Source organism: Rhinopithecus bieti, unplaced genomic scaffold (genome assembly GCF_001698545.2).
Source record: "Rhinopithecus bieti isolate Rb0 unplaced genomic scaffold, ASM169854v2 scaffold_5132, whole genome shotgun sequence".
Classification (NCBI taxonomy): Eukaryota; Metazoa; Chordata; class Mammalia; order Primates; family Cercopithecidae; genus Rhinopithecus; species Rhinopithecus bieti.
Window position 1 is genome coordinate 2,639,274 of NW_016804791.1, and position 22,023 is coordinate 2,661,296.

The following is a 22,023-nucleotide window of genomic DNA, read 5'->3' on the forward strand; positions in this document are numbered from 1 at the left end:
TATATATTCTATTATCAAATACATTTTCCACTTTCTAGTAAGTAAAATTCATGGAAAGACTTACTTTTCTTTATTGATACAGATTTTTACCTCTCTAGAAAATGCTGCCGCTGAGCTTTCTATCTTTGTTCATTCCAATTAAAATGCAATGATTCATCCGTTATGACCACAATAGCCATACGCATGTTGAAGAGAAGCCCATGATTATAATCTGCACAATTACTGACTGCTAGATAGTATGCCTAAAGTGTGTTTGAAAGACCGGCTTCATTTCCGAGAGAGATCAGGACAGTAATAAAACAGTTTCGCAATCTTTTCACTAAACACATCTTTGTTTGCATGGTCTATGTATATTGTCATGGGGCAGGTGCAGGAAAATATAAAATATAAATATTTAAAATCCTACTGAGCTGCTGTGAAGTCAGTGACAAAGAAAAACTCACACACACAGGGGCTTTATACATGTAGCTAAATACATAAATAACTTTGAGATCATCAAAAAGAGTCAGCACACCCATATTTCTTACTTGGCGCTCATTATTATTCAAAGACACCATATTTTTTTTACTGCTGAGCCATCTTAAAACTTTGTCAGACAACATTAAATTCATCAAGTCTTAAGCCCTAAAGAAAGTTACCAGGAATGAGCAGTAACATTAAGTTCGCTTTGCATTTAAGAAAAAATATTTATCCATCTGTCTTCTCCCACAAAGTCATTTGGATCACTCTTAATCACCATCATTCTCTGTCCTACCTTCATGCAGCTGGGTTGAGCAGCAGCAGACCACAAAAAGGGGTCAGTGGAATTCAACTGTCCAAAGAAATGTCCAAACTGATTCTGTTATGTAAAGCCAATGTCACCTTCTTTTTTTAAAGGAAGTCCTGGGGTGTAATCCTGCCTGAGATGAGTCCATTGACATGACAAAAATCTAAAATGTGTAACTATTTGGATGCAAGTCAGTGTGTACCTTCCACTTGAGAGGTATGATTCCTTAAAAGGGACATAAAAATGTCCTTATTTTGAGAATGCTAACAATTAATGAATCTAGGTGCTACATTTCTGGTTGTATTCCTTCACCTTTTCTGCATGATTAAAATATTTCTAATAAAAAAACGAAGAAAATAAAGGCATATAAGAAGTTGTATTTAAAAAGAGAAAATTAAAATAAAATTCATTATTTAAGTGATAAGAAAGAAATGTCCTTAGAGTATTAAAGTCAAGTAACGAGATGCCAGGCCGGAAAGTAAACACTGAAGCTAGTGTTCTAACTGGGAACATTTAGCTAACCTGAGGATCCTGAAGTTTACTCTTGACAGAGACATGGGCACGAAGCACTTGAGGCTGTGTCTGGGCCTCACCCAGACTGGAAAGTCTAAACCTAAACTGGTGAATAGACCCAGGATTTTCCAAGGACGATATTCTGTGAGTTAGAATAATTGTAAAGTAGAATAAATCTATTCCATAGGAGGGAGAGCAAAGAAGTTGTCAGCCTAGACCCTAAACACTGGATAGAGGGGGATAATTATTTTCTAGAGTCATAAACAGAAGCTGGCATCTAACCAAGCTTGTAGCCTAAATTTATACTATCTTTCTGGGAAAAGAAACCTCAAGCTCAGAAATTAACCTTAGAAGGATCCAAGGTTGTTAATGCCTTAGTTATCCATCCGAACAAAAGGCAAATTCACTCAGGGTGAATATACCTTCAATCCAGGCCTCAAAGAATTTCTAAAGTGCATGAACTTACAGCTTCAAAAAAAAACATCACAAGCCAGGGTAACGGAGGGAGACCCCGTCTCTATGAAAAATTAACTGGACGTGGTGACATGTGCCTAGGCTCCCAGCTACTTGGGAGGCTGAGATGGGAGGATTGCTTGAGCCCGGGAGGCAGAGGTTGCAGTGAGCCAAGATTGTATCACTGCACTCCAGCCTGGGCAACACAGCAAGACCCTGTCTCAAAACATAAATAAATAAACTAACAAATACTCACAAAGAAAACAAAGAAACAAAGACCATTGAACGAGACTCAGCAGAAGTATTACATTGCTGAATCAACTCACAAAGAGCTTATAATTTGGTATTATCAGAATTTAAAGTAAATATGTTTCAGATGCTTAAAGGAATAAGAGATTGAAAATATGAGGAAGGATAAAGAAATTTTTTGAATGTCGAGCTAGGAAAAAAATACCATCTAGAAATGATAAATATAATTGTAATTAAAAGTGCTAATATAAAAATTGGCAACAGTTTTTAAATCCCACAGTGTCAAACGCTGGTGAAGATTTGGAACAATGGGAACTCTGATCACAGATGGCTCAGTACGAATGAAGTCAACTTTCAAAAACAATTTGACATTATCTAGTGAATACTGCAACAAGCATACTCACGGCCCAAAAATTCCATTACAAGTTATATACCCGAGAAAAACTCCTGTACATGTTCGACGGAAGATAAATACATGAATGCTCATGGCAATGATGTGTGTAACAGTTAAAAACAGAAAATAAATAAACTACGGTACATTCATAAAATAGATAATGATACAGCGATGAAGCTGAATGAGCTGCAGTTGCAAGCACCATCACGAATAAATCTCAGAACACTGGGTCAAAAAAAGAAAGTAGACAAGAATACGCACACTCCGACATGAGTAAAATTAAAAACATATCGAATTATAACACATAAAAAATTGCTTTCAATACATACAAGAAAACTTGTAAAGAAAAATCAGTGAAAGGAACATAAGATTCAAGACAGTGATTATTTCGTGGGGTGGAGAAGGAGACAAGAGAGAGGAGGAGTTGTGCAGCTTTAAAAGTAGTGGCAACAGGCCGGGCGCGGTGGCTCACGCCTGTCATCCCAGCACTTTGGGAGGCCGAGGCGGGCACATCACGAGGTCAGGAGATCGAGATCATCCTGGCTAACACGGTGAAACCCCGTCTCTACTAAAAATACAAAAAATTAGCCGGGCGTGGCAGCGGGTGCCTGTAGTCCCAGCTACTCAGGAGGCTGAGGCAGGAGAATGGTGTGAACCCAGGAGGCGGAGCTTGCAGTGAGCTGAGATCCGGCCACTGCACTCCAGCCTGGGCGACAGAGCGGAGACTCCTCCGTCTCCAAAAAAGAGAGTAGTGGCAACATTGTCTTTCTCTGACTGGTTGACTGCTATGCAAGTTGTTTGTTTACTGTTACTTGTACCTTATATTTAAGGTACTTTGCCTGCGTTCAACAAAAATTATTTAACCAAACAAAAAAGCAATAATACTCATGGGTATCTTAGCAAAAAGCCTGAAGCTATACTAGTTCTGCACACAACAAACATGCTTTAGAAAAACAGGAAACTAGTAACATTCAAGAAGATCAGAGCAAAACAATCACATGCTTCTGAAAAACACAGGATACTGCGGTGAGGAAATGACCAACGTTCTCAATTCTACCCCATTTCCAGGGATGTAGATCGCCATTTCACAGAGCACCAATAGCCTTATCTGTATGCCTAGGAGTTGTCAAGCCTCTCTTTTACATAGGTTGGGTTTAAGTTAACTAAAACTCCTGATTTTTCCCTCCAACTATTGATAGGGGCAGGGGGCAGAGAAATTCTAGGCAGAAAATGGTGGTCCCCAACAAAATCCCACCTTCAAGCCTGAAACCACGGCCCAAAGTAGAACTTACAACCCTGTTTCCCTGCTTGAACGTTGCCTTTTCCAAAACCACCCATGGGCACATCCCACCCACCCCTGTGCCTATAAAAACCCCAGAACCAGCCAACAGAGAGAGGAGAAGCACCTGGACATCAAAGACTGAAGCTGGATGTCAGAGAGAAGCAGCTTGACTTCAGAGGGACAGCCTAATGGGGTAACTCTGGAGAACAATCTGGCCAGAGATGACCAGACTTCACGGGTAGATTACCCTCCTGCCCCCATCCCCTTTTCAGCTCACCTTGCCACTGAGAGCCACCTCCATCGGCAATAAATCTCCCCGCATTTACCATCCTTCACTTCATTCGTGTGACTTCATTCCTTCTAGATGCCAGACAAGAGTTCAGGAGCCACGAGTGTGAATACAAAAAAGCTGTCACAGTGACCCTTTGCACTCGTTAGCGGAAGGCAGCTGTCTCCCATGAAAAGGCAGAGGGCCCGCTGAGCTGTTAAGGCAGAAGCCGTCCACGGAGGGCAGAGCTGTAACGCTCCCTGCGGGGCCTCTGGGGCCGCAGGCACTCCCAGGCCCCAGATGTAGCTGCGGGGCCAGCACAGAGTTGGCTCCTGCCAGCGCCCAAAAACCACTCACCCAGGCTCCTACACTCGCTCACCTGCATGCCCCGTTTTGTGAGGGGTGGAACGCAGCAGATTCGAGCGAGTGGGGTTCACGGCTGGTGCTGTAGCGGCTGGTTGACTCCACTTCCCACCTTGTTCACTCACGCACTCCCTCCTGTGAGTAGCTGAGAGCTGCGGGTCAGTGAACAGAACTCCCCTGTCGCAAGTCCCACGAGGGCGTCAGGGCAATATACTGCTTCACTATTGCTGTTCACTCGATTCCAAATATAATGACATCTAAATGCAATCTTTTGGCAATGATGTTCCTCTAAGCCCAGCCTTAAATTTAGATGATGAAAATCTTAAATTGTCCCAAATGGATGCTACCTCCTTCCACGTCTGTTGACTAGGATACTGATAGTAGTGGCCATTCCAGACGACCCACTGCTACCATCACACCAGCTTCAGCGAGGAGGACTGGCTGGGCCTCCACACTCCACAGAGCAGGGAGAAGACCCGCCCCTCGCACCGTCCCATCTCCCCGACCCACCGTGCAGCTGCAGACCTGGGCACCTGCAGCCTCCCAAACCACCGCTGCAGACCTGGGCCTCCCACTCCACGAAGCAGGTGGGAGCCCCACCTGCCCGGGCACAGCTGCGGCTGACCAAACCACAACTGTGGCCCCAGACATCCCTGCACTTTGGGACGCCCAGGAAGGCCCCCCACTGCCCTCACAGTCTCAGAAATGCCTGCTCCCACTGCCTGGCTGCTCTCTGCTGTCGGTGCCCACTCCGACCTCTGAGCAAAGTCAGGGCTGAGTCCGGGCACCAAGAATAGCAGCAGGAGGCAGACGGCTTCCCGGGCGGACGGGGCCGGGCCACAGTGAGGAGGCCGGGTCACCAGTGAGGCCCCATTGTCAGGTCAGGAAGGGCCTGAAGGCTGGGGGCCAGGCTGCCAGTTCTGGGACATGGAGTGGGAACTTGTGGTGCCTTTTCTGGGCTCGCCCATGGACCAATCAGTGTGAACTTCCTCCCCTCTGAGGCCCGTAAAGGCCCAGGCTCAGTCAGAGCTGAGCAGACATTGGGATGACCAGCTGCAGCGAGGACCTACCAGCTGCGGAAAGGATCTACCCACTCCAGGGTCTCCTCTCTAGACTGAGAGCTGCAGAGATGGGACTCCCAGCTGCAGAGGGGAGCAATCCACTCCAGGGCCTCCTCTCTGCTGAGAGGACAGAGAGATGACGGGATGACCAGCTGCAGAGAGGAGCTATCCTCTCTGCCTAGAACTGCAGATGACGGGACAACCTGCCTGCAGAGAACAGCCTCTTACTCTAGGGCCTCCTCTCTGCCGAGGGCTGCAGACAATGGAACAACTAGCCAGACAGAGAACCTACCCTCTCTGCTGAGAACTGAACAGTTGTTGGGGTGACCTGCCAGCAGAGGGGGGCAACCCTGTCTGCCAAGGAGCTGAACACTCGTCGGGACATCCTGGCTACGGAGAGGAGCTGCCCACTGCGGATCTTCTCTGAGCTGTTCTGTTGCTCAGTAAAGCTCCTCTTCATCTTACTCACCCTCCACACTGCAAACCTCACTCTTCCTGGTCACAGGACAAGAACTCAGGACTCACCAAATGGTGAGGCTAAAAGAGCTGCTGTAACACAAACAGGGCTAAAGCATGCCCCTTGCTGGCCACATTGCAGATGAAGAGAAGGAGAGAAGAGCTGCCACCCTTCAGGTAGCCCAGACCTGGGCGCTCCCTGAGCCAGGGCTCTGAGCCCCTCTTTGGGGCCCTGTGGTTCCTGACATCTCCAAGTTTCCGGGATGTCACCACATTCCCCGGTGCCAGACAGGAAAGCTGCTTGCTGTGCACCTGGTCCAGCCACAGAGAGCTGGTGCTCATGAAGCACCTGGAGCTGCCCACACCACAGCAGCAGCTGGTGTGTCTGACTGCACAATGGGTGGACCCCAGATTTGCTCACACACACCCCTCACCACTCCGTGCCTGACTCCAGACTCCCGCAGAAGCATGGGATCCAGGCTGGCAGCATGAGCTGAGCGCAGCCTGCCAGGGCGAGTGGGTGGAACAAGCCCAGCAGGTCCCAGCAAAACTCAGGCAAGGGCACCGCCAGCCCCAGGTTTCCGACCAGAAAAGTGGCACCCCAAAGACTCCATGATAATATGACTTATATCCTGTTATATTGTCTCATCACAATTCACGTGGGGTTGAATCTGCTATTTTGACTGTTTGTGATGTTTTGGCTAGCAGCTGAACAGATGGGCAGTTTTTCTTCAGTATGAATATTTGCCAACAATTGGAAGGGTGTAAAACTCAATCTCAAAGAAACCCAAACATAACTACAAGGAGTCTATCAAACAAAATATCCACTGCTGTATTCAGAAATCCTGTATAAAGTGACAGCGAATTAAAAGAACACTTTGGTAATGTGGTCAAATTAATGCTACTAATAATCATCAAAGAACTTGAAATTTGTATAGGTGTTGTGTTCATATTCATCTGATTCTCATAGCTCTAAGAAATAGATTGATAGGTATCATTACTGACTTTATTACAGTAAGGAATAAAGCACAGAGAGATCCATATTACAGAAAATAGACTGAATTCAGAAATGAGAACAGGATTTCAGCCAATGTGTGCCTCATTAGCTGTGTAATCTAAACAAGTAACTTAATTTCTCACAGCCTCCATCTCCTCATTTGAATACAAGCACAATAAGACCTAATTCACAAGGTCCTTCTGAGAATTATATAAAATATATAACAGTTACCAGCAAGAGCACCTGTCATTGAGTAAGTTTTTAATGAATATATCCTTCCTTAATTTATGAAATCCCCCTTGACAAGAAGAAGTCAAAACTTTTATCATTACTCCTTTCACAAAGGAGTCAAAGGTGACTTCAATTTAGGGAAAAAGTTTAGACCTAAAACATTAATATAAACCGAAGGATGCAAAGAACTCAATGTTCTGCAATCACACTTCAGTGGCCTCTCATTGTCTCCTGAAGAAATATACAAAATATAATGAGTGGGTCACCACACAGTTTAGAAGGGGCAGAGTTGTCCTACAGTAATAACCATGGTACATTTGATGCTAAATCTATATGCGCTAATATTGTAATTTCACATCTAATACATGGATATCTTTCCAATGAAGTCAGTTTATTCCCTATAGCCTGAAGACAGACGAAGTTAGTTTCTTTCCTATAGCATAAAGATAGCCCTTGATGTTCATTGTCACAGATTTCCTGTTTCTGATATCAGTAATTTGTAGATTTCTTTCTGAAGCTTCCAGCAAAGAGCTTTAACCATCTGCCCAACTCCTTTGATTCACGGCAGGGAGGGGAACAGAGGTCTCTTCAGGAAAGAGTCTCCTGCACCCAGGGGTGAGGAGAAAAGTGGTCATAAGGAGGACATGGGGCTACAGATGTATTACCACTCACAACTGTTTCAGTAAGCCAAGAAGACAGCAGTGTTGCCAGATAGTGAGGGTGTTCTCAGAATGCTAACAGGACTTGCTGATGAAGGGGATGGTGGTGGGGGACAATAGAAAGAATTAATCAAGGGTGATGCCTTGATTTTGGTCCTGAGCACCTGACTGGGGTAACTACTGAACTGGAAGAGACAGAGGCAGCCTGAGTCTCCTGTAAAATTCAGACACCTTCCAATCTCCATAATTTTAGTTTCTTGTTCCTGGATCTCTTGCTTTAGGGAGGCATATGGTACCTTACCAAGTATTTACTCATTTTGTCATCTTATGTACGGACTGAAAATGGAGTCAGTGTCACCAGAAAGGACACCTAACACCCCTTGCTTTTCTTATGGACCTATGACCACACTGTGGGTATTGAAGGTGCACAAAGATGTGACCGAACCTTAGAGTCACTTTGTAGGACTATCACCCCTTCTCTGTTTTCTTCCTTCTTCATTAATTTTCCCTTACCTGACAAGCACAGCTGACTGGAATTATGCACACTAAACGGTCCTTTCCAATATGGAATACTTCAGTAATTACAATATGCTGGAATCACTAAATTCTGTAATTTCATTTGGATGAACTTAATCACATCATAGCACTCAGTCTGGCTTATTTTCAAAATCAGCTTCGATTATAAACTAAAAAGAACTGAAGGATTCTTTTCATTTTAAAGACTTCTCATCTGTAAGAGGATTTAGATTCTTTTATATACAAGCATACTTCCGAGCATCTTTCATTCTACACATGGGTTTCTCTGGGGTTCTGTTTTCCTTTGTTTGTACACTGCCTACCAGAGGGAACAAGGCTGGCAAAAGGACTCTCTCATAAAGCTGAGAGACAATGGACAGGTAAACAAATAAGTGAACAAAAATACTTCAGATAATGCTAAATCCTCCAAGGAGAATATGATCTAGTAGATGTAAGGGGAAGCTCCTTTAGACTGAGTGGTCAAAGAGGACCTTTCTGGGGTGGGGTGACATCTGAACTGTGACCTGCAGACCCAAGCAGTACAAGCACAGGAACTGGCAACTGCAAGGGCTCTGTTTGAAAATGAACTTGATGGGTTAAAGGGACAGAAAGAAGGCCAGTGTGGCTGAGGTGTGGTGAAGGGGATGTATCCAAAGTATAACAATACATCAGAGAGGAAACCCAGGGGCAGATACATTAGTACTGAAACTGGAAACCCAGGGGCAGATACATTAGTACTGAAACTGGAAACCCAGGGGCAGATACATTAGTACTGAAATACCGTAAGGGATTCACACGGTATTCTAGGTGTAACGGAAGTCGATGGAAGGTTTTAAGGGAAGGTACAGGGATTATCTAATTTCTATTTTAAAAGGTCATTGTGGGCACTACTGAGAAAGATGATAGACAAGCAGGAAAGGAAGAAGAAGGAGGAAGGACAGAAAGAAGACCACTATGATTGCTTAGGCAAGATATGATGTTACGTTAGACTATACTGGTGGCAAAGAAAGCAGGGGAAACAGACTTTAGACACATTTTAAAGAAAATGTTAATAGGACTTGCTAATGAATTCAATGGTGATGGGGTAAGTGACAGAAAAAAATTAATCAAGAATAATGACTAGATTTTTGTACTGAGCACTTGACTGGGGGGAATTATTGAGGTGGGAAAAATAGAAGCAGGAAAAGGAAGATGGCAGAGGGAGCTGAGGAATCAAGAGTTCTGCTCTGGCTATGTTGACTTTGAGATGCTTCTCAAATATCCAAGTGAGGATGGCCAGTAGATAGCTGGACATACGAATTAGAGCGCAGTATAGCAATCAGGCTGGAGGCACAATTTTTTTTAGTATATTGGCATCAAAGAGGGTATTTAAAGTCATAGAAATAAATCAGAATCCTTTAAGGAGAGGGTTTATTTAATGAGAAAGAAAGGAGAAGAAAGCTCAGGACTGAGCCTTTCATAATTTAAAGGTTAAACAGAGCATCAACAGCCATCAAAAGATGTTGAAAAGAAATGGCTAAACCGAGGGAAAAACAAGAAGAGTGTGGAGTAGTAGGAGCCACGATAGGGGTCAGTTCTGTGGAAGACTGCTGAAAAGTAAAAAAAAAAAAAACCAGAAACAAAAAACCAGAAAAGACACCAGATTTGGCAAGACTAAAGGTCTTTGGTAAACCTTATTAGAACCATTTTAATGAAGTGCCAGAAAAGAAAGTCCCACTAGAATGGACTGAAAAAAGAATGGAAGGTGAGGAAGAGGGAGAAGGAAGAGGCAATAACCGCAGAGCAGTCTTTTCAGAAGCGTTGCACACGTGTGTGAGCGAGCTAGAGCGCGTGAGGGTGAGCCTGCACCCGCATGAACTTCAGACAGGTGGCAACAGAAGTCACTGAAAGAAAGACACGTCTCTGGAGCATCTTTCATCATCTCCCTTCTTTGTCTTCCTCTTCGAGTCATTCTGCTGAAGCTCCCGAATAAACCATATGGATCTACAACACACATACATCTCAGATCCAGTATCTCTTTTGTTCAATCTCTCCATAATATTTTTCTGTCAAATCTACACAGAGGTTTTGGGGAGGGATTCGTATCAACGATATTCTTCATTTTTATAACTGTGTGAAACATAGTAGCATTTGATAAATATTACAAGATTCCAAGGCCAGACGTATCTCAAGGGACACAATACAGAAGATGTAAGACGCTCCTCTACCCGGAAATGGCAGAAACTTCATTATGAATTCGATTTCCAAACTATTTCCTATAATGAAGGGCAATGTATGATCTAGTCACCTTTGACAAGATCGGTTTCCATAATATGTTTATCTGCTCTTTTTCACGCTGTCTCCCAGACTGTTCTCGGAAGTTTCTTCTTGCCTAAAATAAACTTCCATACACCCGCTCTATAAACCCGAACTGAAAGTGTAGCATTTTTATCTTCATAAATGTTTTGGACACTATGCTGACAGAAAAAGAAGAGGAACTAAATGACCTGTGAAAGCACCTGTTAGTTGCTTCATACTGATACTGAATTTCTAAATGTATTATAAATGCATTTCACAGCATTCCATTAACTTGTCAGAGGACTTTCTTTTCCACTAAGCACACTTTGCATGAATTAAATATCATTCTTTTAAATTTACATAAAGACAAGTTAAAGACAAGCCTATGTACTACAGACTTATTTAATCTACATGAGACCTAAGATACATTTTCATCAATGAATGGCTGTGATAGAATAATTATAAAGTACAGGAAACAAAACATTCAGTGAGTGGCACAGTTTGACTAGAATTGATTTTTTGATGCTGATTATATAACTCATTAACCTACTAAAACTTTTTCAGTCAAGTCACTGTAGCATCTGCCACCCTTTGTGTTAATGTGTACACAAAAGATCGCACATTTTTGATGTGTCCACGTTCCTTCAAATATGGGTTAGAGTGGAACTGGGAAACAGAATCATTTCCAGTCTTTTTACACCATTGTTACTTTGATTTTTAAATCTACATTTGGAATAAAGAGCCACTCTGCTCCAAGAATATCATACTAACCTCTGAATAAAGTGGCGATGTGCAAGTACTCCAAAAAGGCAACAGAATTAAATGTATTTTCTATGAAAGATATTAAAACCAAAAGTATTTAATAATTTTCATTATGAACTTTAAAGCTCAAGAAGACCTTATAAATCATCTAGTTCATCTTCCTTGGTTTAAAAATCTGCTCTTGAATTTATTTCGCATTATTAGATTATTAGATGAGGCTATTTATTCTCCCTAATTTTAATACTGATAATTAATCTTTAGTAAATGCTGGTGATTTTTGACATATTAAATTCTATACCTCAACAATTCAAACAGTCTTCGATCATGAAGAATATTAACCTAGTCCAACTTCCCATATATTTCATAGTCAAACGGTAGACCCTGAGGTGAAGCGGGGAATAATTTCATGAGAACACATCACAATACATGGTTGGATGTACTTTTCACTTTTTCTTCTACTAGAAAACTAAGTTTCTGTTTTCGTAAGTGCTGGCTATGTGTTCTACCTGTCTATGCTTTCATTTCAGCTCATGAACTGGGGGGCCCTCAGGAGGATTAAAGAAGACAACTTTGGCCCGGCGCGGTGGCTCATGCCTGTAATCCCAGCACTTTGGGAGGCCGAGGCAGGTGAATCAAGAGGTCAAGAGATCAAGACCATCCTGGAAAACATGGTGAAACCCTGTCTCTATTAAAAATACAAAAAATCAGCTGGGCATAGTGGTGGGCGCCTGTAGTCCCAGCTACTCAGCAGGCTGAGGCAGGAGAATCACTTGAACCTGGGAGGCGGAGCTTGCAGTGAGCTGAGATTGCACCACTGCACTCCAGCCTGGGCGACAGAGCGAGACTCTGTCTCAAAAAAAAGAAAAAAAAAGAAGACAGCTTTGAGTGGTGGACGAAACTCCGTCCCCGTCCTAAGATTCTGGGCTGGAGAACTGGGTCCCATTAGCATCTTATTAACAGTTTGAACTTGAGCAGATCACTTAACCTCTCCAGCCACTCTACCTTTATGCATAACATGAAAATAATATTAGTTTATACAAAATTATTCAAATAATTTCCTAAGGTCTCATCAATCTCTAAAAATCTATGATAAATATTTTCATAAATTAGATTTGGCATCACATGCTATGTTATTTACATTTACCTAACACCACACACACTTCCTTATTTTATTTTTTTATTTTTATTTTTATTTATTTATTTATTTATTTTGAGACAAAGTCTCACTCCATCACCCAGGCTGGAGTACAATGGCAGATCTCGGCTCACTGCAACCTCTGCCTCCCGGGTTCAGGCAATTCTCCAGCCTCAGCCTCCCAAGCACCGGGGATTACAGACACAAGCCACCACGCCTGATTAATTTTTGTATTTTTAGTAGAGATGGGGTTTCACCATGTTGACCAGGCTGGTCTCAAACTCCTGACCTTGAGTGATCCGTCCGCCTCAGCCTCCCACAGTGCTGGGATTGCAGGCCTGAATCACCGTGCCTGGCCTCACATTTCCTTATTTTAACGTTTACTTCAGAAGGCCCTAAAGCAGGGCAATTCAACTGGCTTCCATGTTTAATTATCATTAAAAGTTTATCTTATAGGACTCTTGGGATTGTGTCCTTTTTAAGACAACACAAAGTTTATAGAATAATGGACTGTGTGTTACTCCTACCCGAGGCTCCAACATTTTGAGGCATGAGAAAATCAAGTAACTGGTTCTTATTTCCACTCTCCTTTGTTGCCTTTTTTAGCAATAGTTGGTGGCACGGGCCCTGATCTCTTTCCTGGTCCGTTGCCTATAGACCAAGCTGACAGCAGCATAAAACCCGAAACAGCCATAACTTTCATGGTAGCTGAAGTGACAATCTAGGATCCTTTGATTAAGAAGTTCAAAATCTTTATTCTACTGCTCTTCCTTTCTGTATGAGTTTCTCAGAGAAAACAAGTTGTTTCCAGCAGCACCATCACTTTATGAAAAAATCAAACCTCCATCATCTAAATAAAATGTTTTTTCTAAAAAAAAAAAGCCTTCTTTTTTTTTAGTAGGTATATTATTTTAGATACTTCCATTGCTTTAAGAAGTTCTCATCATCCTTGGAACAAAATCAAAACATCTTTCAGATGACAAAACTAAAATGAATAAATAGATAAAGTGGAATTTTTGAGCCAACATTTTTTTACACTTTCTTATAAATTTTGAAGCTACACTTCACTTCATTTAGACCATGAATAACAATGTAATGGGCTGTAACAATGTCTACAAATAAAGCTACACTACGTGTTTCACCATTCACTAAGGATGACTATTACTCTAAATGTTCGATTAGTTCTTCATTTGTTTTAAAATTATATTCATTATAAAAACAATGTTAGAATATTACCTAATAAATTTTCTTTGCTCACCTTCAAAAATTCTACACTATCGTTCTCTTGAGAAACTCTCTATTTGGTTTTTGTTCCTCATCTTATCATCCTGCAGTAATTCTTTGAAATCTACTTGTCTTACTAATTCTAAAAAAAGGGATTAGTGTCTATTTAAATCAAATAATTAGTAATAACCTGTAGAATAAGTTTGTGATAGAAGGTGTTACATTGTTTCAGTCTACCTGCCACTGAACAAAATAATACCAATAATTTACTTAATCCTATTGAAATTAAAATTTTGAAACTCTCTTTATAGAAGGATAATGTTTACAGTTGCCCTTTATCCATCTTATAGAGAAGATGCAAAGTTAAATAACGCACTATCATAGTCTGTTTTTGCTGTTATAATAAAATACCTCAGACTGGGTAATTTATGATAAACAAAGTGGCTCACAGTTCTGGAGACTGGGAAGGTGCTGGTATCCAGCAAAGGGCTTCTGACTGCGTCATCTCGTGACAGAAGACAAGGGTCGAGATACAACAAGGGGGGCTGAATTCGCCTTTTATATTGACACCGATCCTACCCATGAGGGTGGAACTCTCACAGCCTCATCACTTCTTAAAGCTTCCACCTGTTAATGCTGATACAGTGGCAATTACATTTCAACATGCATTTTGGAGGGACAAACATTCAAATCACAGCACATGCCTTTCAAGTATTTTGAGGTGTTCAGAAAATGGCAAGATACTAGAAGTATTTTAACGTCTTCCTAAAACATTAAACCTAAAACAGACTTATATCTACCTTCAGCTCTAAAAATCTGGGCCTTAAAGATTTTCCCAAGTGTTAAGCAGGTGGACTCCAAAAGTGAGGCACAAACTTCACATTATCCAAACACATGACAACTTTTAATATCACAGTATTTAAATGCTAATCTGATAAATGTGTGAAGATTTTCTAATCTGGTAATTCACCAAGCTTTTAGGAACCATGACTTTTCCTAAAGCCATGACCTGGTTTTCCTCTGAACTATGTGCTATTCTGTATATAATGCTGGACATTTTTACGATTGCTCCAAGTGATCAATTCATTAATTCTCAAACTACATCAATCTTTTTTTCACATGTAGGGAAACAAAGGCAGAAAGAGAAAGAATAGGCCATTTCCCTTTAATCCGCACTTCCCACCAGAAAGATTTAGTTTGCATAAACACATTCAAGAAAATAAGTGAACATACATTTTAAAAGAAGTACATAGGAAATGACAACCTAAGGAAAATGGAAAAGAGAACAGAGAACCAGGAGTTAGGCTAGAATGCTGCCCTACCTTGTGCACTGCTAAATTTGGAGAGATCCAGTAGTCAGTCCAAGGTACCACACAGGCTAGACTTGAACTCCTGGGCTCAAACTATCCTGCTGCCTAAGCCTCCAAGTAACTAGGACTACAGTCGCACACCGTCAGAACCTGCTTGTTGGACTTATTTTTATCAAAGAATAGTATCATAATCCTAGTGCCTCTCTTGATTGAGAAGAAATTCTCCCAGAGCAGAACTGTCCTATAGAACTTTCTGCAATGATAGAATCTTTTGTATCAGCACCATTTAATATGGTAGCCACTGGCCACACGTGGCTGTTGAGCAGTTGAAATGTGTTTAGTGCAAGAGAAAGACTTAATTTTTAATTTGATTTTAATTATTTAAGCAGTCAAATGTGGCTACGGGTTACCGTATTTGATAGTGCAGTTCTAATATATACGTAGAGCAAATCACAGCAAATCAATTTCTCTCACGGTAGTATCTGTCTCAGTTACTCAGCTTCCTAACTTTGACAGAACTATTTATCATATGATGTACATTTTCAACTAAATACTTCCATTTAGGTAAGTCTCTAATATATTCTATCCCAGAGAATTTTTCCAATTACAGACTTACTATACTCTCGGCCAGTGAGTTCTGTGGGTTGCTGCTGAGCATGGTATTTGATGTGCCCAGATTCTTGTCTTCATCCATTCCTGAGAGCAGTCTTTTATTCTCTAAAACTATCAATCATTCTTACTCTTCTCTCTCATCCCAGCTGACATGCCACTTTCAAAGAGGTACGTTTTCTCGTTTCCTGCTTTTTTGATTTAGCTGTGGACACATGGAGAGTGTAATAAACAGCTTGTCCAGCAAGGAGCTTCTGGAGTCACTGGGCAGTAGGTATCAGCATCAGCAATAGATCCATATAATAAAGTAAGTAAATATATATCCCTACTATATGGAAGAGTGTAATACATAAAAGCATGTGATGTAACAGATTTTAGGCACCAATAATTTTTTACAGTATTCAGACAAGTTTCTACATAGTAACTATAAACGACATGTTAAAAATTATTTTCTGGTCATTGCTATAATGTACACACACATTCCAATGGATACGCAGAAGAAAGAAATGTCTTTAAACTGCAAGGGAAAAATCAAAATAACATCACGAAACACTTCATAATATCCTAGAGATAACATCTTTTAAGTCATCTGGGGCTCCAGTTGTTCATCAGAAACAGCACTTGACACAAAAAGCCACGGTGTGAATGATAATCACTGCTTTGGGTACAAATCTGTACAGATTACATGCATGATCCAATATGAGCCAACTTCTCACAGCAAATCAATGTTTCAAAAGGAAGGGCACAACCAGTGTTCATTTTATGTTAAGGAGAGGAAATCAAACGAAAGGGGGAAAAGTGACATGAAAATCCTTATGCTCCAGTTTGGTTTTTCCTTGGGAGCACTGAAGAGATTTTAGGAAATGCAGCCTAATTTTGCTATGGTGACAGTTGGAACACTTGAGATCACAGTCCAGGAGAAGCACAGCATCCATTCTCTCATTGCAGCACTTTGATCCTTTCCGAGTCTAACTTAAAAGCCATAATTTTTAATGCAAATGAGAATACATACATTGAGATTTGGGAATAATTAGAACATCTATATTTATAATAAATCCAATACCCGATTCTTCCTTTGGAAGCTCTTTTGTGACATGAAGCTTACTCAGTGGTTAGGGGGTTAATGAATGAAATGGATCACTGGACTGAAAATAAAAATCACTATTTAAAAAGAAGGCAACACCAGGAGAATTAGGCACTACATAATACTGTAACCACTGAGAATTCTCAACAGTAAAATAAAGCCCTGTAGTCCCAGCATTTTCATTAGTTTTCCAGTAGTGCTGGATGCAGTGTGAATTTCAATGAGGTGAGAAGCAGTGGCTGCTCCCTTTAAAGAACATATACCACACACAGGAAAGAACATATACCATATACCACACAGAAGAAAGAACATATACCATATACCACACAGAGGAGAAGCACCCCTTCAATTCACACTGAGATGAGCATATACCACCACAGAGGAGAAGCACCCCTTCAGTTCACACAGTGAGGAACATATGCCACGCAGAGGAGAAGCACCCCTTCAATTCACACTGAGATGAGCATATGCCACGCAGAGGAGAAGCACCCCTTCAATTCATACTGTGATGGCTATTGACCCATCCATGCCATTATGTATTTTACATTTGAGTCTCTTAAAATCTTTCATATAATAGAATATTGCGTTTTACTTGCAAGAAATGTTAATCACCTAGCATAATAAACCATGCTACACTGTAAATGTTAATTTAAAAATAATATATGCAAATCAGTTAAAGCTAGACAATAAACCTCTGTAACTACACAATTTGGAACTAGAATTATATATTGTATTTAAATCTATCTATTTAAACCAATTCAAAAGCAACATAAGGAGTGACTAAAACCTGTAAAAAGGAAGGAAAATCAGGTTATTACCCATGAGATTGCTTCAGTTCAAAAGGAGAAAGCAGGAGTGGGTGTGAAAATGCACAGATTACTGAAAAGTGGAATGTGGCGTTAAACCAAATCTTACAAAATGGACTCACGTTTTACTTTGCATTAGGTTCCTATTCTCCTAGTATCAAAACTAGTAGGTCTTTTGAGCTACTAACTTAGTTAAACTAAAAGTCAAACATTTCACTAATAGACCTGCCTCTAAGTATAAGGTTGAGGCAGAAGGTATACAATCATAGAAGAAAAAACATGAGTTAACAGAGCTTTCCCCATTGTAATTGGGAAGTGTCATAAATCCTATATTAGTTTCTGACCTAACCACCCTATATTTAGTCATTCCAGTTCCCCAAAATTGAAGAATTATTCTCAGTTTCTACTGGAATATAAATAATACATCACCTTCTAGCCAGATAACTATGTCCTTCTTAAATATGCTGCAAAAGTGTTATCCATTGTGGAGAACGTAGAATTATAAAATACAACCCCACTCTCAAGTTACTTATAATCCGGTTAGCAATACCTAACTATAAAGATAAACACAGTTGTGGGTCTCAGCTGGGCAACAGTAAGGCTCTGCAGGATGTCTAGATAGACAGGTAGGTAGACAGACAAAAAGACATCTCGGGTGAGCCATCTTCAGCTCACAGGCAGTATCAGACTCACAGTAGTACCACTTCAAAACAGAGTTTCCCTCCCCAGCATTCTGTATGCCACACATTATGCTAGAACGTCTATTTGAATTTTTCTTCTAGAGCAAATTCCTAACCTCTCCTCTAGGAAGGGGAGGGCTGGGGAAACAGCCCTTGGGGTCTTTTCAAGGGGTTCACAGACCCTTGCAAGCTCTCAGCTCTCTCTACAGCTGTGCTGTCCGTGGAAATCATGAGCCACTGAGTGGCTACTGGGCACCTGAAATATGGCTAGTGCGACTAAGAAACTGAATTTTTTATTTAATTTAATGAACCTAAACAGCCACATATGGCTAATGACTACAATACTAGAAACAAGATATAAAACATTTCCATCATCACAGAAAGCACTACTCCACAGAGGAAAGACTTATTCTAATTGGATATATACATTCCTGAAAAACATGGTATATAAACTTTAGAACATGAGGGCTCATAAGGCAGAACACTCAAACCCCATACAATATTATAACCGAATCCCTAAAAAAGTAATAATCCCAATTTTTAAAACTAACACCATTTTTAAAAGACATTTAATTCTTAATAAAGAAATATTATGATAAATAACTATACATTTAATCATTTATTTATGGATAAATGAATGAATGAATGACAGGGTCTCACACTGTTGTCCAGGCTGGTGTGCCCTGGGGCAGTAATAGCTCACTGCAGCCTCAACCTCCTGGGCTCAGGCAATCCTCCTGCCTCAGCCTCCCAGTAGCTGGGATTATAGGCACATCCCACCACACCTGGCTAATTTTTTTAATGTTTTTATAGAGATGGCATCTCCCTATGTTACCCAGGCTGGTCTCGAATTCCGGGGCTAAAGCAATCCACCCACCTCAGCCTCCTAAAGTGCTGGGATTACAGGTATGAGTCACTATGCCCAGCCAACTATACATTTAAAGGTTAAAGTAGCTTGAAAGAACGTTGTAAGAAAGGTATCTAAATTCTGAAAATGCACAAAGACTGGGAATAACTATGACCAAACCAAACGAGAGACAAGGGGTCTCGGGCTCACTGTGTTCCTCCATTCCTCCACCTTGCTGGGCTGTGCTGGTGTTGACTGCACTTTGGATTTAGCTGCTACTTAATAAAGAAAACCATTAATACGTCAAGAAAAATCATTCAATAAACCAAAGAGATGGTCACCTTAACAGCATCCCCCTATTTGTCAATTCTCTATGAATTAATTCTTGTGATAGAAACATGAGTAGGCGCAGAAAAGACTTCACTTGGCATACATGTTCTCTATGTGCGTTCCCTCATACTCCCTGATACAACTGGTCACAGCTCCACTCCCATCTCAGTCTATCAAAAAAATATGCCCGTTGCTCAAGGCTTTTCTCAGTAGATACCTTCCCCTTATTAAGCCTTTCTGGATCATCGCCCCCAACCAAGATATGAGGAAGACAGACTTTTTTCCCCAAAGATATTTTTACTCACACTTCACATTAAATTGAACACATACTTATCATTACTGTTTTATTAGTTATTTTAGAGGTGGCTTAGGAAGGCTGCTGGAAATTCAAGGGGGAAAACTAAAGCTTGCCAAGGCTTTGTAACGTCTCTTCCGGCTGGATTTTAGTCCTAACTCTGCCATCAGCTTCCTGGTTAATCTCAGGTAAGTCACTCCCTCCCCGATTCTGGGCTTCAATCTCATTTTTCAAAACATATTTGTTATTGTAACTTTTAAATGACTTTTTAAAAGCCCCTGTAAACCTCTAGTATGTATAGAACTTTAAAAGTTGAAGGGAGAATAGACTTTTTGCCACATGAATATATACAAAAGCATTTTAAACTGAATTAGATCATGCCATCCATACCATACTGTGACTTAGTTTACTGTATTCACTTAAAACTTGATTTCAGTACACAAAGAAATCTCCTGCAGTTGTTTTACCTGCTGCAGTATTAGAAAAAAAAGTAATTTAACAATCCCCTACTGATTAAAGTACTATTTAAATGTTTAAGCGTTTCTTAAAACTGGGAAAGTAATACATGCATTTTTTTTCTTTTTTTTTTTTTTTTTTTTGAGACGGAGTCTCACTTTGTGGCCCAGGCTGGAGTGCAGTGGCGCGATCTCAGCGCACTGCAAGCTCTGCCTCCCGGGTTCACGCCATTCTCCTGCCTCAGCCTCCTGAGTAACTGGCACTACAGGCGCCCGCCACCTCGCCCGGCTAGTTTTGTATTTTAGTAGAGACGGGGTTTCACCGTGTTAGCCAGGATGGTCTCGATCTCCTGACCTCGTGATCCACCCGTCTCGGCCTCCCAAAGTGCTGGGATTACAGGCTTGAGCCACCGCGCCCAGCTGCATTTTTTTTAAGTAGTGAAAATTTTCCTTTTCCTAATACACCCTTTCCTGGGTGATAAAATTTTCTAAAGAGTATCTTCTGTTTTTTCATTCTTCTGATAGATACCACTGGGGTTTCCTTCTCTGTTTTTAAGACCAGGTCTTGCTCTGTTGACCAGGATGAAGTGCAGTGGCACGATCTTGGCTCACTGCAGCCTCAACTTCCTGGGCTCAAGCAATCCTCACACCTCAGCCTCCTCAGTAGTTGTTTTTGTTGTTGTTGTTGAGATGGGTATCGTCGTGTTACCCAGGCTGGACTCAAACTCCTGAGCTCAAGCAATCTGCCCGCCTCAGCCTCCGAAAGTGCTGCGATTACAGGAGTGTGCCACCATACCTGGCCAGGTTTCACCGACGCATTCCTGTGTTTATTTCCTGATTTTTGTTATAGCATTATTTTACACTGTCAGTGTTTATTTTTAAGCCATTAAATTCTATTCCATAACTAGATCCCAGTCCTCCATGCTTTCTCAGCTGATTTTTGGAGACTGAGAATCAATAGGCAGCATTGACAATATTATAATTATATATCTATTACTCACTGTAGAACTAAGCATTGTGGAACAGCTCCACAGAGGAGGAAATGCAATCCTACGCCATTCAACTTCTCCTGTTTGAAAGAAAATATCCCAAGAGTCAAGGTCAAGTAGATTTCATTTTAATTATTTTGCTTTTCTTCACTTTACCTCCAATTCTGACACCTCAGATTATCTTCTTCCTTGGATTCCTCTACCATTTCATTGGAGAAACTCCTCACATATATTTTTTCATAGAAGAAGCCTAGATAATTATATAATAAATAGCTTTAATTCATGCATATTTGAGTACCATTGCCTTCTTACTTAGCAAATAGCTTTGGCTACATGAGATTTTTGGTTCAAAGCTATTTTCTTTCAGAACCTTAAAAGTACTGTCCCATGATCTTCTGGAATTAAATGCTGCTTATGAGAAATTTGATTTGAGTCCCAGTTCCTGTATGTTTTGTCACTTATTTTTTTCCCTCTAGGGGAATATGTAGGCATATTTTTTTTTATTCCATGGAGTTCTAAAATTTTACTAGGAATAATTGAGTTTGTTACTTTTTTAAATCATGTGATCCAATACATAGTGAGCCCTTTCAATCTGAAGAATTACAAGGTTTTTTTCAGCTTTGTGAAGAATGCTTTTATCATTTCATTGATTATTTCCACCCCTCTATCTTAACTATCACCTGCCTCTGGAAATCCTATTAAAAGACATTGGTCTTCACAGATCTTAATCCCCAAATCTCTTAGTTCCCAAATTATCTATTAATCAGTTCTACTGTACATTCTACATATGAATATTCTGGGAGGTTTCCTGAACTTTCCTTTCAAAAATCAGCCTTTGGCTAAATCTATTTTATTTGTTGGCCCATATATCAAATGTTTTATTATGCAATTGTTGTAATTCTTGGGAAAAGTTTTAACGATTTCAATATTGTTTTGAACCTTACTTTGAAAGGTTGGTGTAGAAAGAATTCTTACTTGATGGACAAAGAACACAAGAGATTGAAAATTAAAA

At 40.7% G+C, this 22,023-nt stretch overlaps 1 protein-coding gene and 1 long non-coding RNA gene across 3 annotated transcripts in view; both read right to left on the bottom strand.

Annotated features, from left to right (window-relative positions):
- LOC108528558 (uncharacterized) overlaps positions 1-15,615 on the bottom strand; it is a 25,105-nt gene extending 9,490 nt beyond the window's left edge. Inside the window, exon 1 of the long non-coding RNA XR_001885190.1 lies at positions 15,533-15,615. This is a non-coding gene — a long non-coding RNA (uncharacterized LOC108528558). The remainder of the gene's footprint in view (positions 1-15,532) is intronic.
- SMYD3 (SET and MYND domain containing 3) overlaps positions 1-22,023 on the bottom strand; it is a 594,032-nt gene that overhangs the window by 459,719 nt on the left and 112,290 nt on the right. The gene's annotated exons all lie outside the window — the stretch shown is intronic.